The sequence below is a fragment of the Microtus pennsylvanicus genome, chromosome 17, assembly GCF_037038515.1.
Source record: "Microtus pennsylvanicus isolate mMicPen1 chromosome 17, mMicPen1.hap1, whole genome shotgun sequence".
NCBI classification, from domain to species: domain Eukaryota; kingdom Metazoa; phylum Chordata; class Mammalia; order Rodentia; family Cricetidae; genus Microtus; species Microtus pennsylvanicus.
In genome coordinates this window covers 18,742,499-18,758,237 of record NC_134595.1, presented here as the reverse complement: position 1 = coordinate 18,758,237, position 15,739 = coordinate 18,742,499, and the positions used below count along the sequence as shown (strand labels likewise).

At 40.8% G+C, this 15,739-nt stretch overlaps 1 protein-coding gene and 1 pseudogene across 1 annotated transcript in view; one reads left to right on the top strand and one right to left on the bottom strand.

The window, feature by feature from the left end:
* The window catches only part of Fbxl17 (F-box and leucine rich repeat protein 17), a 472,330-nt gene that overhangs the window by 126,764 nt on the left and 329,827 nt on the right, over positions 1-15,739 (bottom strand). The gene's annotated exons all lie outside the window — the stretch shown is intronic.
* Positions 9,921-11,318, top strand: LOC142837019 (elongation factor 1-gamma pseudogene; annotated as a pseudogene).

Genomic DNA, 15,739 nt, shown 5'->3' with positions numbered 1-15,739 from the left:
ATCATGGTTGGCACATCAGTGTTAAGGGAATCCATGGTAACCACACAAAGTAACCCCCACCCACACACACACATGTATTAGTGCCAGCAATTATTTGGCATTTGCTACATTAGTTAAACTGTGTAATAGTAAGTGAGATATCACTGTTTGCTTCCTGGACCTTTGGAAGGCCGATTTTCTCCCCAGTCTCCCTTGCAGGGAGTAGAAGCTGACAGCTGTGACTTGAGGCACTGATTCTCTCACAGGCCCTTTAAGAAATAAGGTAGTAAACATAAAAGAATTAAGAATCTATTACTGCAGCTAGATTATTAAGAATAATCATTTTTATTTAGAAGACAACAGCTAATTTCTTTCATAGCTAACAAGTATTTCTCATGAACACAAAACTAGGCTTTAGAAAATACCAATTTGAGGTGCATGTGTCACAATAGGAAAAAACTGAGGTTTTTTCATTTCAAGAAATACAATTGTTTGCTTTTCATTGAGATTTATACAGAAGCAAAGACCTTTAGAAAATAAATAATCTTGAACAAGAATAGCAATAAATGCAAATGCATCTTGCATGCTCTGACAATCCTTAAATTTAATCCTTTTCTGGGGGCCCTGGAGGATAGTCTTAGTTGAAGCAAACCAAGAGATGTCAATCAATTGACACAGCTCAGGTATGAAGCAACAGCAAGATGGAGTTGTCAAATGAATCTAAAGCTACATGCAGTATCAGAAAAAAAATAATAAACATGAGAGGGGGAATTCCAGTTTTATTCTGAAAAATTCAAAAAACTACAATCAAAGTAGAGTGTGAGGGCTCCTAAAACAGCAGATGAAGGCGTCTACCAGGTGTGACCTCCACCGAGGCCATGTGTTCAGCTCCTTCTATGGCAAAGGCATTTGAGGAGAGGGGCGAGGATAAGGAAGTCAGGACACCCACTCTACTGGGCTCCAAGTATCCCACTGGTGTAGAGAACTCTTTGTCCCTCTGCCCTGAAGAAAGCACGGACATTTTCCTTAAAGACATCTCAGGTGGCAGGGGCAGCTTCTCTGTTATAGCCCAGCAAACTGAAGCACAAGGACAGGAACATTATATAATAAAGGCACCCTTGTTGTTCTTGCCCCGTGAGAAGGGGAGAAAAGTCAGTGAATACATAGTATGAGCATGCATTTATCCCAAAGTCTCACCCAGCCAATTTCACCTCCCCACTCCACCCTCATGAAACATGGCTGCTTACGGGGAAAACCAGGCTTGAGCTGAACTTCATTAGACAAAATGAACAACATAATTTTCTAAACTAAGGCCGATAATGAAAAATATTTTACATGACTGCCATCTCTCTGTGCAATGTTTTCAGTGTAACGGAATGTAGAGACCCAACTGTAATTATAGGTGAAAGAGGAGTTTTATATAATGTTGTTTGGGAAAAAAAATCAATGAAATGCAAAGATGAACCTTATTAAAAAGATATAACATATTTGAATATATGATGTTCTCTGTTTAATGTCAGAGAGAGAGAAGGATACATACACACACAGAAAGAGAGTGGATGAGAGAGAGAGAGAGAGAGAGAGAGAGAGAGAGAGAGAGAGAGAGTATTTTTCACTGATAGGTGGATAAACATAAATGGATTTTCTTTCTATTGCAACAGAAAGTTAAGGAGGTATTCGTATGTTAAGGCACACGAGGGCATACTTTACAGGATTATTGTACTGGGCCATCAATGCCTTTTCTATACAAAGGACTTTTATATTAGGTTGTCAAGGAAATTCATCAGGTTCATAAAAATACAAATCCTCCAACATCAATAAGTAAGTATCAAGTGAGTCCTCGGTGCTGTCATCCCTCCCCTCGCTGCTTTGACAGGTAGAATCCATGGCAATGAACTTGCTGTAAAACAACTGGAGTTCAAGATGAACCTTTCTGCTGCCGAGAACCTGAGGTAAACACACCCATTTGCTTCAAGTGCTGCCTGGCTCTACTTCATTCACGCAGCGTTTAGGTTTAATTGACAGAACACATGGGCATGGTTTCCATAAACCCTTTTACTGAACATATATCCTGACTACAGTGTCACATTAAGAAATGGCAGGCAATCTGTCTTCATGTCATATTTAATAGATTTCTAGTAAACAGGCCACAAGTGCTCTTCCTAACAGGTGATAGGTTCTATTAATGTCCTGTTGTCCTTTCATAATTAAGGGCCTGGCAACCTTTCCATTATAGTCAGGACCCCGGAGAGAGAGCAAAAGGGATGGTTTCCATGTGTCTTGGCCCTGACAACAATGCCTCCCTTTGCCCCACTGACTTTACAGACCACTGATAGTTTGTCTAAAAAGCAAAACAAACAGAAAAACCACAAACAAAACAAAACCAAACCTGGAATGCTGGCTTTTCCCATGGCAATCTTTTCTTACTGGTCCCCTTTTCCTAGCTTTTTTGGCCCTTCAGTCAGCCCCTGTGCCTACCTTTACTTCTCTGTGAAATAATATAGCTATGCAGTTCTCACTAACACCATCTCTACCTGGATGTGGTGTTGGCCTGCTGCTTCTTCCAGGTGGGACTTGCCTGCTTTTCACGTGTATGTTATCAATGTTGGGTTTTGTTGTTGTTGTTGTTTTGAGGCAGGGTTCCTCTGTAGCTTTGGAGCCTGTCCTGGAACTAGCTCGTGTTGACCAGGCTGGCCCTGAACTCACAGAGATCCACCTGTCTCTGCCTCCCCTCCCGAGTGCTGGGATTAAAGGCGTGTGCCCCCACCTCCCGGCTTCAAGGTTGTTTTTTAATTTAAAAATCAACATCAAAATGGCAAAGAGAATCAAGATACTGAAAACAGTAAACCTCTCTCCACAAAACAAATGCAAGCCCACCGGAAAATTCATGGGACAAAATTTTAACTTCTGGAGTGCATCCCAGAGGCACACTTGCAAGAACACAGCAACATCCAACCCAGAATCAGAGGGCAGAGTCTGGGCTATGTTTCCCAACATTGCAGGGATGTGTCATTCTCTACCTGCACTAGTCCACACCAGGAATGGAAACAGAAAGGACTGGGCTTAGTGTAGATTAGAGGGTCCAGGGAAGAGAAAGGAGACAACTGTCACGAGAAATGAGGAGGTTGGTGGGGCAGGCACTGGATTGCCTTCATTTGTTTTAAAGGGAACAAAATGAGTTTGGATTACCAAAAGAAATGAGAGTCCTTTTCAGACCTGCAGGGTAAGTGCTTTTTGTGATTCTTGTTATTTCTACCACAGTGTCCAGTGAGCAAATACATTCTTAATAGTTTGTGTAAGTAAGGTTTTGAATTCTCGGCTTTCCCAGACTGAACTAGCTGCATCTAAGTAGAGAAGGTAAAGGGAAGAAATTACACAGGGCAGCAGATCAGTATCCCACAGCTGTTCTAAGGGTTGACTTAGGAATTGAAAACTCAAAGTGTCAGGGTTCAGTTTCCACTCACTTAACTTTCAAGCTATGGCATCTTATGAATTTGTAGCATGAACTGCACTCAATTATTTTGTTCATATTTGCACACTGTGTGCTACTGCAAACAAACGGGTGCTTGCTGCTCAAACGCCAAAGCTGACAGGGTCTTCAGGGTTAGGTTGTGTCCAGTTCCAGGATACAGGAAGCCAGCGGAGAAACCCAGTTTTCAGCACCTGTGGGCTCCTGGTTCTCATGTATTTTATTGCACACCAGCAACATCCTTTATTTGTAAGCCCAACCTTCCCTTTATTGGCTGTTATTATTCAAGAATGACTTCCTTTCCTGCTAGCAAGAGAGCCTAGATAGCAGGTGAGTCAAAGTCAATTAAAAACTAAAATGTCTATCAGGCCATCCACGTTCCTACCTGCTCTACAGTGGTGTTAGATTACCCTGTGAGAACTAGTTAAGTACTGAGAAAGATCACTCGGGACACTACTATTCACCTCAGCATACAATCAGGGCATGTGCATAACTTCATCAGCATGCATTTGGGGCAAAGAGAAGAGTATTTTTCTGCTGAAATTTTATGTACTTTCCTAGAGTAAAAACTTTATCCTAACCTTTTGTAGAAAATCAGAATGAATTAGCATGGTGTATACAATAACCTGCTATGCCACCATGCCAGGAGTTTGACCAATTCCCTTTCACGGAAGCCTGAAAATGTCAAGTTCATTTTCAAACCCATGGCTAGTTTCATCTACTTTAAACCAAAAGTGACAAAATAGGAATTGACTGGGGTAAAATTCTGCTAGCCACTGCTCTTAATATTTGATAATCCATGGGAGGCAGGTATACCACACACTGCTGTGACAGAACAAAGATGACAGATAAACTCCTGTGACCAAATTAATTGGAAATAGATGCCTCAGTCTTGTGATCCCATTTCAGGTTTGGAGAGAATTATATGCATCTTCAGAGCACGCCATGTCTAAAGATGATTAGTCTGTGCTTCTGGCATCAGGCTAACACGGCTGGCATGCTGCCAAGGGTCTCGAGAGAAAGCTAAAAGTTCAGCAGAGGTGTTGCAGACCATGGAGCTGTTCCAGAACTACCTTGGAGAACATTCTGGCTTTTCTGTTGAGAACTCATCAGTTTGAGAGCTATTCCCTTCGTGCCTGGGCTGTGTTTCCACACTGCTCTAAGCAACCCTTCTTAAACTGGCCTCTTGTTTTCTTCATTTTCATCATGTTTGTCAAAACAATCCACTTCATGGCTGTCTGCTCATCGATGTCTACCTACCTTCTCTGCCCTTACTATTCTCACACCCATCAGAATGGTGAAGGAGGGTGACGAACTCCGAAGGGAACTCTTAACATTTCCCAATTGTGTGAAACAGCACCACGATGTGCAAGAGGCAAATGACAACCAGCTAGAAATCGCAAATAGCGGAGGAAAGAAGACCAAATGTCAAGCACAGCCCCAAAGCTGTTAATTAAATGACCACATATGATACAAGTTGTTAATTGTAAATAAATCGTTATCTTCAGGGGATTTGCTCTAAAACAAAACAGCAGTGTTTGTGAGGAGAGTGGAGGAAGGGAAAGAGGAAACACTTGGTGCCCATTGTCTCTGCTGAAGTTAAAAATAGGGACAGCAGACATTGTTGCTTTTCATGGAGACTTTAACACATAAAACTAATAACTTTGGAAGATTATAATAATGCCTACTGAGGTTAAATAATGTTGTATTTCTGCTCAGAAATATAAACTGAATGCTTTTCACTGTGCTGCCCACTCTATAAAGTGACTGGAATAAATGTGTGAGAGAAAATATTACTGGAGCAAAAAGTCCAGGGTCTAAACAGATCTATGTTTGTGTATGGATTAAAAGCCCCTTGCCTCGACAGAGCAGCTTTGACAAAGAGTACAAGAAACGGACAACTGTTTTAATAGACATTTCTTATAGGCATGTTTGGTTTCTAATTACAAATGATATCAACTCTTACAAATTAACCACTGTTTTCAGGGCAAAGGAAAGCATGAATTAAATATAAAGGAAAATATAAAATCATGTTAAAGTAAATGTTAGAGCAACAGAATGGGATCTGGAGACTATTTCAGATATAGCTATCACTTTATCTGCAATATGAATAATATTATAAATATTCCCTTTTAACTCAATACCTCATCTTGTAGGGGTATTTTTATTGTTGGTGTATTTTTTTTACTTGATATAAAAATAAAAGCCAAATAAGTAATGGATATTCAACTTCTTACAGATAATATTAATTTTTAATTTATATTTACTGTTGTTAAATAGAATATTTGTTTAACTAAGTAAAGATGTGTTGCATTTGTTTAACCTTGCCTGCCTAAGGTTCCTGATTGGTCTAATAAAAAGCTGAACTGCCAATAGCTAGACAGTAGAGGGATAGGTAGGGCTGGTGGGCACAGAGACTAAGAAGGAAGAGGACTCTAGGCTTGAGAGAAGAGGATGAGGATAAAGAGAAGGAAGCACCTGGAGCCAGACAGACACAAAGGAGACAGGAAAGTAAGGCATACAGAATAAAAGAAAGGTAAGAAGCCCCAAGAGAAGATGTAGATGAAGAGAAACAGGTTAACTTATAAGAGCTAGTAGGACAAACATAAACCAAAACTGAGCATCCATAACTAATAATAAGTCTGTGTCATGATTTGGGGGCTGGTAGTCCAAGAACACCTGCTACAGTTACTCTGTTTGCTTTTTAAAGGGAGGGAATAGGTATCAGAATCTTCAGTTGGTAATTAAGACGAGAGCAGGACAGAGATTGTTTTCCAAGACGGTATTATGTGCATTATTCTAATAGGAATAAGAATAAAGAAAAAAACAGATATATAATCATGTAGGTAGTAGAGTTTTTCTGCAATACCAAAACCTATACTACAAAAAAAAAAAATTTCAAATGAAAGGAAATGTTCTGAAGCAGGAGCTTTGTGTGAAATCCTTCATGTGCTCTCTCCTAAATATTTCAATGGCTTCTTCAGATCAGTGGTTCTCAATCTGTGGGTCACCCATGGATTTGAATGACTCTTTCACAGAGTTGTGGAACACCTTCACAAAACACAGACACTTCTATTATTATTCAGAACAGTAGTGAAGTAGCAATGAAAAGAAATTTCTGGTTGGGGTCACCACAACATGATGAACTAACTACATTGGAGGGCGGCGGCATTAGGAACGTTGAGAACCACTGTTGTCGATGAAGATGCCTAAAGTAGCTCAGAATATAATTTAGTGAGTCCTGGTAGCATGACCTGCTCTCTGCTCATTCTTCTAGGACACTATGTACCCAGAAGATACAGTGTGTTTATGGATTATGACCTTGTCTATTGTTTTTAAACATGGCTTTAGGGCGAAGATATTTAAAGGCAAGAAATTCAGCATACATTAGCAGATCTTAAACAGATGCCCTGCAATCATGGCTGTGAAAGAAAAAAATGAGGAAACAGCCTTGGAGGCCCTTCGGCTTGACCAGGAAGCTCTAGTGTGGTCAGACAGTGACCACTTCCATACCTATTCTAATGATAAAAGATAACACTTGCACAGTGTTGAAATCATCATAGGACACATTAGAAGAACTGGAACTGCTGGGAGAGGATTTCTGTTAACTAATTATATCTTGTTTAAAAGAATACAACACTAGATTTATATAAACATATTTCAAAAAAGCACATAAAAATCTACCAATGCTAAATTAAAATCATCAAAAAAATAGAAATGACTTTTTTTAAAAAACACAGGGACGATTTTAATGTATTTTTCATTATTTAAGAGAAATATTCTTAATAGGATCCAATGAAAAAATATTTAGAAGTGATCTTCATAATATGCCCTGTAGGCAAAACATGTACATATTCTCAGCTGTGTGACTGATCTGAAACCAAGTAGCTGTATCAGGAGCCTAGCAAGGTATCACCTTTCTTTCGATTCATTACCATGTATGCTTCTGCAGTAGAAACAAGTTCATCTGGGAATTTACTAGTCAGCACTTCCCACTTCTGCAATTTAAAAGTTTTTTTTCAGTCATTTTCCCTTGAAGATGTCACCCCGGGTACTGACACATTCATAAGCATAATCAACACCTTTGGAGCAATAAAAAAATTGCTATGAGTTGAATCCATAGACTGATACAAATAGTCTTTTTTTTCTAAGAAGTTTAGTTTTAGGAGACTTTTCTTGCAGGGGACCAAAGAAATAATTCTCTTAAAGCACCAGAATATAATTAAAGGTTACATATGAATGAAATACCACGAAAGCAATAAATGAGCACTATCAATAATAGAGAAAATGTGAAATTGTTACTTATACAAATTAGAATAATTAAATTATTCATCTTGATATGGTACTATATTTGATTTTTTAATTTAAATATAATGTGCTAGAGAGATGGCTCAGTGATTTGAACTTTCATAGAGCCTAAGTTCAGCTCTCTGTACACCTACCACGTGGCTCATAACTGTCTACAATTCCAGCTGCAAGGAATCTGATGTCTTCTTCTGTATTGCATGCACATGTAGTTAAATGCAAAAACTAACACAGAGACACGCTTATATACACATGAATAAAAATAAAATCAATCTTTGAAAAAAGATAAATATCACAACAACCCCATGTTTTGTTTAGCTTACTGAAGGGAATTTTTCACACTGGAATTTAACATCAGGATTAAAATTTCCCATAGCCAAGAACGAAACTGGTCAGCATTTGTGTCATGCGGTTAACTCCTGATGCCTTGACATTGAGAAGGACAGCGCCATGTGTCTATATGTATGTGCATGGGGTTGTTTTCCCAGAACCACAGAGGAGGCGAACATTTGGAGTTCATACTGTTCCTAGTAACTCCTGATTCCATGACACTGAGGATAGTACCACGTGTCTGCAGGTACATGGCTGTCTTCCTCAAACCCCAGAGGAGGGTACAGTTGGAGTTCATACTGTTCCTAGTTCTCCCTGAGCCAAGAGGGAGAAGACAAAAAGAGCAGTTCGTGTCACTTCTAAAGATTAGAGTTCTATTAGATTCTGGGCCACATATGGTCACCAGCACTTAACAATGACTAATTGTTTGGTGAGGAAGGATTAAAGGGGCACTCTCTGGAGTTATTCTCTATAAATTGGAATTATGGCTCCATCATGGAAAACTGCATTTCAGGTTTGTGTGCCTTGGTTTCCTCACCTGTGAAACAGAAGTAATAGTCTATAAGCAGGTTATCAGGATTAAGTTCATAAAAATGAAGCCGTCGGGCTGGAGAGACGGCTCAGTGGTTAAGAGCATTGCCTGCTCTTCCAAAGGTCCTGAGTTCAATTCCCAGCAACCACATGTTGGCTCACAACCATCTGTAAAGGGGTCTGGCGCCCTCTTCTGGCCTTCAGGCATACAGACAGAATATTGTATACATAATAAATAAATAAATTTAAAAAAAAAATGAAGCCGTCACATAGCAATAGGTACTTGGTGAATAAGTTTCTATTACTATTTAATGTAAGAAGTTTGGTAGTTTCTGTAGCAAGCAGGTAAGCAAAGGAAAGTATAATGTAAACATGAAAGATGAAGGTCCCTGATTCCCAAAGACTGTCTTTTGGCATCATCTTAAAATTGCTAGGTTTTGTTTCTGATGTGAAATGTCACAATAATGATCAATTTTGATTATAGAGTATATATATACTCTTTATATATATATATCATTATATCTATCTATCTATCTATCTATCTATCTATCTATCAATTTTCATTATAGAACACTAGTTCTCAAAATGTGCTAGGTCCACATTTAAGGTTCACTGGCTAAATCTCCCGATTTCTTCTAAAGAGTTAATGTTATAAGTAATATTATGATTTTAGTCTGGCTTATTGACAGAGGGTTTCAGGAAATAACTTCCCAAACATGAACTAGAATGTAGCTGCACATAACTGGAAGCCAAAAGAACAAAAGAGCTGGTCTTTCTCTTGGCTCACCATGTATTTTTTTCAAGCCTAGCATCTCACTTTTAGTCTGTTTTGTTCAACATGACTGCACATTGAATGGGCAGCCAGTGTGAGCAGGGAGGAGGTGGAGCATGAGCCAGTGTGAGCAGGGAGGAGGTGGAGCATGAGCCAGTGTGAGCAGGGAGGAGGTGGAGCATGAGCCAGTGTGAGCAGGGAGGAGGGGGAGCATGAGCCAGTGTGAGCAGGGAGGAGGTGGAGCATGAGCCAGTGTGAGCAGGGAGGAGGGGGAGCATGAGCCAGTGTGAGCAGGGAGGAGGTGGAGCACGCCAGTGTGAGCAGGGAGGAGGTGGAGCATGAGCCAGTGTGAGCAGGGAGGAGGTGGAGCACGCCAGTGTGAGCAGGGAGGAGGTGGAGCATGAGCCAGTGTGAGCAGGGAGGAGGTGGAGCATGAGCCAGTGTGAGCAGGGAGGAGGTGGAGCACGCCAGTGTGAGCAGGGAGGAGGTGGAGCAGCCAGTGGTCGTTCTGAAAGCAGAAATGGTGGAATCACCATGGCGGCTGGGGCCCTGTACACATACCCTGAAAACTGGAGAGCCGTCAAGGCCCTCATGGCTGCTCAGTACAGTGGGGCTCAGGTCCGCGTGCTCTCCGCACCACCCCACTTCCACTTTGGCCAAACCAACCGCACCCCTGAATTTCTCAGACAATTTCCTGCTGGCAAGGTTCCAGCATTTGAGGGTGATGATGGATTCTGCATGTTTGAGAGCAATGCCATCGCCTATTATGTAAGAAACGAGGAACCTGTGGGGAAGTACTGCAGAGGCAGCAGCTCAGGTGGTGCAGTGGGTGAGCTTTGCTGACAGTGATAGCGTCCTTCCAGCCACCACCTGGGTGTTCCCCACCTTGGGCATCATGCGCCATAACAAACAGGCCACCGAAAATGCAAAAGAGGTGAGGCGAATCCTGGGGCTGCTGAACACTCATTTGAAGACAAGGACTTTCTTGGTGGGTGAGCGAGTGACTCTGGCTGATATCACAGTTGTCTGTACCCTTCTGTGGCTCTACAAGCAGGTCTTAGAGCCTTCTTTTCGCCAGGCCTTCCCCAATACCAACCGATGGTTCCTCACCCGCATTAACCAGCCCCAGTTCACGGCAGTCTTGGGGGAGGTAAAGCTGTGTGAGAAGATGGCCCAGTTTGATGCCAAGAAGTTTGCAGAGAGCCAGCCTAAAAAAGATACTCCAAGAAAAGAAAAGGGTTCACGAGAAGAGAAACAGAAGCCCCAGGCTGAACGGAAAGAGGAGAAAAAGGCAGCTGCCCCAGCTCCTGAGGAGGAGCTGGATGAGTGTGAGCAGGCGCTGGCTGCTGAGCCTAAGGCCAAGCACCCCTTTGCTCACTTGCCCAAGAGTACCTTTGTGTTGGATGAGTTTAAGCGTAAGTACTCCAATGAGGACCCCCTCTCCGTGGCGCTGCCACATTTTTGGGAGCACTTTGATAAGGATGGCTGGTCCCTGTGGTATGCTGAATATCGCTTCCCTGAGGAGCGCACCCAGACCTTTATGAGTTGCAACCTCATCACTGGCATGTTCCAGCGATTGGACAAACTGAGGAAGAATGCCTTTGCTAGTGTCATCCTGGTTGGAACCAACAACAGCAGCTCCATTTCTGGTGTTTGGGTCTTCCGAGGCCAAGAGCTTGCCTTTCCGCTAAGTCCAGATTGGCAGGTGGACTACGAGTCATATACATGGCGGAAACTGGATCCTGGTAGCGAGGAGACCCAGACCCTGGTTCGAGAGTACTTTTCCTGGGAGGGGGCCTTCCAGCATGTGGGCAAAGCCGTCAATCAAGGCAAGATCTTCAAGTGAACATGTCTTGCCGTCGCCTAGCTGCCTGCACCTACCCTTCTGGGGAGATGGGGGTCATTAAAGGAAACTGAACATTGAAAAAAAAAAAAGAAATGATGGTACAAACAGTGGTTCAGGGTGTACAGCTGAAGCTTCTCTATTACTGGAGGTCTCGATGTACAGAACACACACACACACACACACACACACACACACACACACACACACACGCACACACAGTCCCATGATTTTTAAGAAAGTTACCTTATCTTGATCAGTGATATCTAAATCTAACCAATTATAAAAGCCACCAGAGGAACAATAAAAACATCTAGAAAACACCACAGAGCTCTGGGCCATACCTGCCTCAGAGCTAGCTAGCCTGCCCTCCTTTCTGTCTGCCATAAAAGATTTAGTAGATCTGATATAGAGGTGAAAAGCTGTACACCCTGTTCTTCAAAACCACCAAGTAGTTGACTTGTAAAACACTGAGTGCCCTAGCCATGATCTGATCTTTAGATACTACCTCGTCCCAGCCCTCCACTGAAACGGACTTTACCATTCTGGCACAGGACTAGGAGGTGGTTGTTTGTTTGTTTTCTAATTTAAATTTATTTTTAATATGCAGATTAAATTTATAATAAAACGTTATTTAGTATATTTACCTTTAAATCAGGCTAATTAAATATACCACTTCATATACTGACTGGTTTTTCATAAAACATGTACAAATATTTTTTCATAAAACATGCAGCCTGAATTAGACAATACAGGCTTTATTCAAAGGCATTCTTGAAGTTGACTATAATCTATCTGATCTCTGTACTTCAGATTACCATGAACGTCAGCACTGAGCATGGGCATTAACACAGCTTAGAGTATATAATCAATGATGGATAACACCGAATTACATATGATACTTCCAGAAAGTTCATGCGAAATTCCACGAGATAACTGTCAGTTAAACATCACTGTCATAGGAGGACAGGCTGAAGAGGACAGCACAGGGAGGCTGCTATTTGTATCGAACCATTTGAGAGACAGGAGAGTCAGGGAACAATACAGGACTTCTCTGAACCTCAGAGGATACTTCTTCAGTCCTTCAGGCACAAACTGGAAGATACTTCCGAGTTCCCCCACTTTCCACATTCTAGCTTCATGCCAACATTGGGGGGCCACGTATGCTGGGACAGACAAGGACAACACACAAAAGCAAGCAGAATAACCTCAGGTGCTGCTCACAGAACCCCGCCAGAAACGTGCCTGGGGGACTCGAAGCTAATGCCAGCACCAAAGGAGAGGAACATGTAGACTGCGGATACGAGATTAGCTAATCCCTGGGACTACCTGCCTCTCTAGAAACATGCACAGATGTGACTAGCTAAAATGCCAGAGGCCTTGGGAAGGCTACCTGTCATTAGGTGAAGGTTCTGAGGGGAACTGAGCAGATACTGGGGTAGTTCACCATGGAGAGTGAGCACACAGGCCTCTGTAATCCTAGACCACTATTTAGTAAAAAGGGGCTTTCAGTCTCACATTAGCTGACAGGCTTGGACTGGCTGACTGGTAAATCCTCTTGATTTGCAAAGGGAGACTGTTAGTCCTAGGAGCCAGAGCTCCTTAAAGAGCACTTTGTACTGTCTTTCCTTTAGTCCCTGTTTGTTCATGGTTGATGCAGCTTCCTTCCTAATAAATTCACAGGTGAGTGCGGTCCCAGGAGTCAGGGAAGATGTGTTGGTCTTGGCAATTTATTGTGTTCTTGCCTGGGTGAGGCTGTAATATATAGAAAAGAGAAGGCAGCCATTACAGGCAGACTGGCTATATTTACCTCTCCGGTTCCCCAGAGTTAACTTGCTTCTTCAGATCTGTTTTTCCTTCTAGTTTATCTCTTTCTGTCTTAAGCAGTTAGAAACTATTTATTTTGGGAGAAAAAAATAATCTCTGAACTGTTTATCAGTTATTTTATAATATTCTTTCCTTGGCTTGGAAAATGAGGAGTCAATGTGACTTACTTTCAGGGATACTGTGGATAAAACACACTTTTACCACACATAAGTATATCATTCCAGTGCTTAAGGTTGGCAGATTTAATCTAGTACTTAGTGAAATAGAATCTGCTGAACTCAGAATATCAGAATTTCTTTTAAATGAAGTCAGAGGACAGATGAAATATGATTTTACCTCTTAGAAATGTCCTTGGCTACATAGTGAGCTTGAGGCCAGACCAGGACTTTACAAGCCCTTGTTTCGAAAAACAAGTTTAAAAGCCAACCAATTTCCTAAAAATACTATTTCCTAAATTATTTTATTTCCTAAAAATAAAAATTACACACACACACACACACACACACACACACACATACACACACACACAAATATAGACATATATAATGAAAACCTCTCTATCTGTGAGGCTTTTAAAAAATAATATATTGGGGCAGGCCTATAGGCCATTGAATTTTGAGAATTTTCTCATAACGAATAAGAACTGGGTAAAAATTCTTTTTCTTGCACCATAATGTTACATGATGAAGTCACTCTCTGTATGAAAGCATAATGTCTCACCAAATACCCTGGGCTGACATGCAAAGGACAGGGTTAAGTATAGAATAAAACAAGTCATTTTTAAAAATTTTCTAATATGGTTTATCGAAGGAGGCTAGGACTTTTCCAATTTCTATAATTATTTATTTAATATGTGAAAATCTTGCCACTGCCACGCAGATTCATCTCATTCTTCTACAATGAAAAAGTTAATCAACTCTATAGAACTATAAAGACTTGCATATGTCAGTTCAGTATGTTTTGGCAGGTAAAATTCTAAAACACAAAAGCACAAGAAGTAAGGAAATAATGGTAACTTTTAGGTAGCCGTTACCTCAAACTGATTTCAGCAATTGGCCCTAGCCTAACTTGGTATATGCCCACTCGCGCTCCTGCATTAAGACACATTGCTGCAGTGGCTTCAAAGCCAACCATAAACAGCATGCTAACTCGTACTGGTCAGCGTTTCATCAAGCCATTAGAGCCTGCATCTGAAAAAATTAATATTTTTCTTTTTCAAGATGTATCTCTTATATTTTTCTCATCCCCATTATTTTCCAAGTTTTAATTCATGCCTACACCTTCTGGAAAGCGGAAAGAGTTTCTTAGACCGGCATTAGGAAGATGGTGCAAGGCCATTCTGTTCTCAATATGTGTGCTCTGTTCTTCAGGACTATTAAATCAAACACCAGATGAGAAAAGAGAGACACTGGCTTTACTAATGCCCCACAGAACATGGATACGCGAATATATTTAGGCGAAACCTCTGCTGTCACAGACAATGCCATTGTCAGGCTAGCTTCTACATTCAGTTCAGCCTGCTAAACAAGAATATGGGAAGAGATATGTTTCTGGTGTATCTAAGAGATGTCTGGTTGTTTAAAATGAGAATATTTCTTAAATTTTCTTCAATACATAATCTAATGTATATTTTTTCCTAGAATTTTTTATTTTTACACTAAAAAAAAAAAAATAGAACACTTCCCTTTGAGGTGGCTAACACTGACTGTCAACTGGAAAGAATCTAGAGTAACGCTGGAGAAAAACATCTGGGGAAGCCTGTGGGGGAATTTATGGACTCGATTGAAGGAGGTGTGAAACTCCACCCTAACTGCATAAAAAGAAGTCGCAAGTGAGGCACCACCAGACACCTCTCCTGCTTCCCTGAGGCTCCTCGCCATGAGTGGCTGTATCCCACGGAAGAGAAATGAAATAACCTGCTTTCTGAAGTTCCTTTTTGTCAGGTGTGTTGTTGCAGCACTAGGAAAATAGCTAATACTCTTCTCCACTGAAAAGGACAGAACATGTTTTATTGTTCTTACTCAGAAATCTTCTGGTCAAATCATAATTTGTTTGTGTCATGGTGCTACCTAACATAAAATATAACAAGTCTAAAACAAAATACTGTGGTAAGCCAAATTTTATATCTGATGATGTCATACTGGATCAGTATCAGTGAAGTGTTTATCTTAATCAATCAATCTCTTAGACTAACATCCTTCCAAGAATATGTGTTCCCTTCAGCACCGCGACAGTGCCACGGTACGTAGGTTTAAAAAGTGGTACTTTCAAAAGTATATTAAAATCATACTAAAGATATGATTAATTATACATATTTAAAACTAAAATTTCAAGGTATGATTGTGTCTGATTAATGAAGAAGCCATGGAAAATACAGCAGACATATTGGAACAAGCTAGCCTGTTTCTCTTGATCATCACAGGTAGTGACTCGTTCTATGACATGTTAGAGGTAATCAAAAATACTGTTCTGAAAAGAAAATCCTCCACTTAGATGTCAAATAACAAAATTTTTTAAATCAAAAAGATAATTTTTTCTATTAATATATTATTTTGAGTCATAATATTTTCCAGCAGGTATAAATCTTTTTATGGTGTATATTTATATAAGTGTGTGTGTTCATGTCTGTGTGTGTGAGATCAGCCTCCTGCCCATGTTCGCCCTTTGAATGTACACAGAAGGG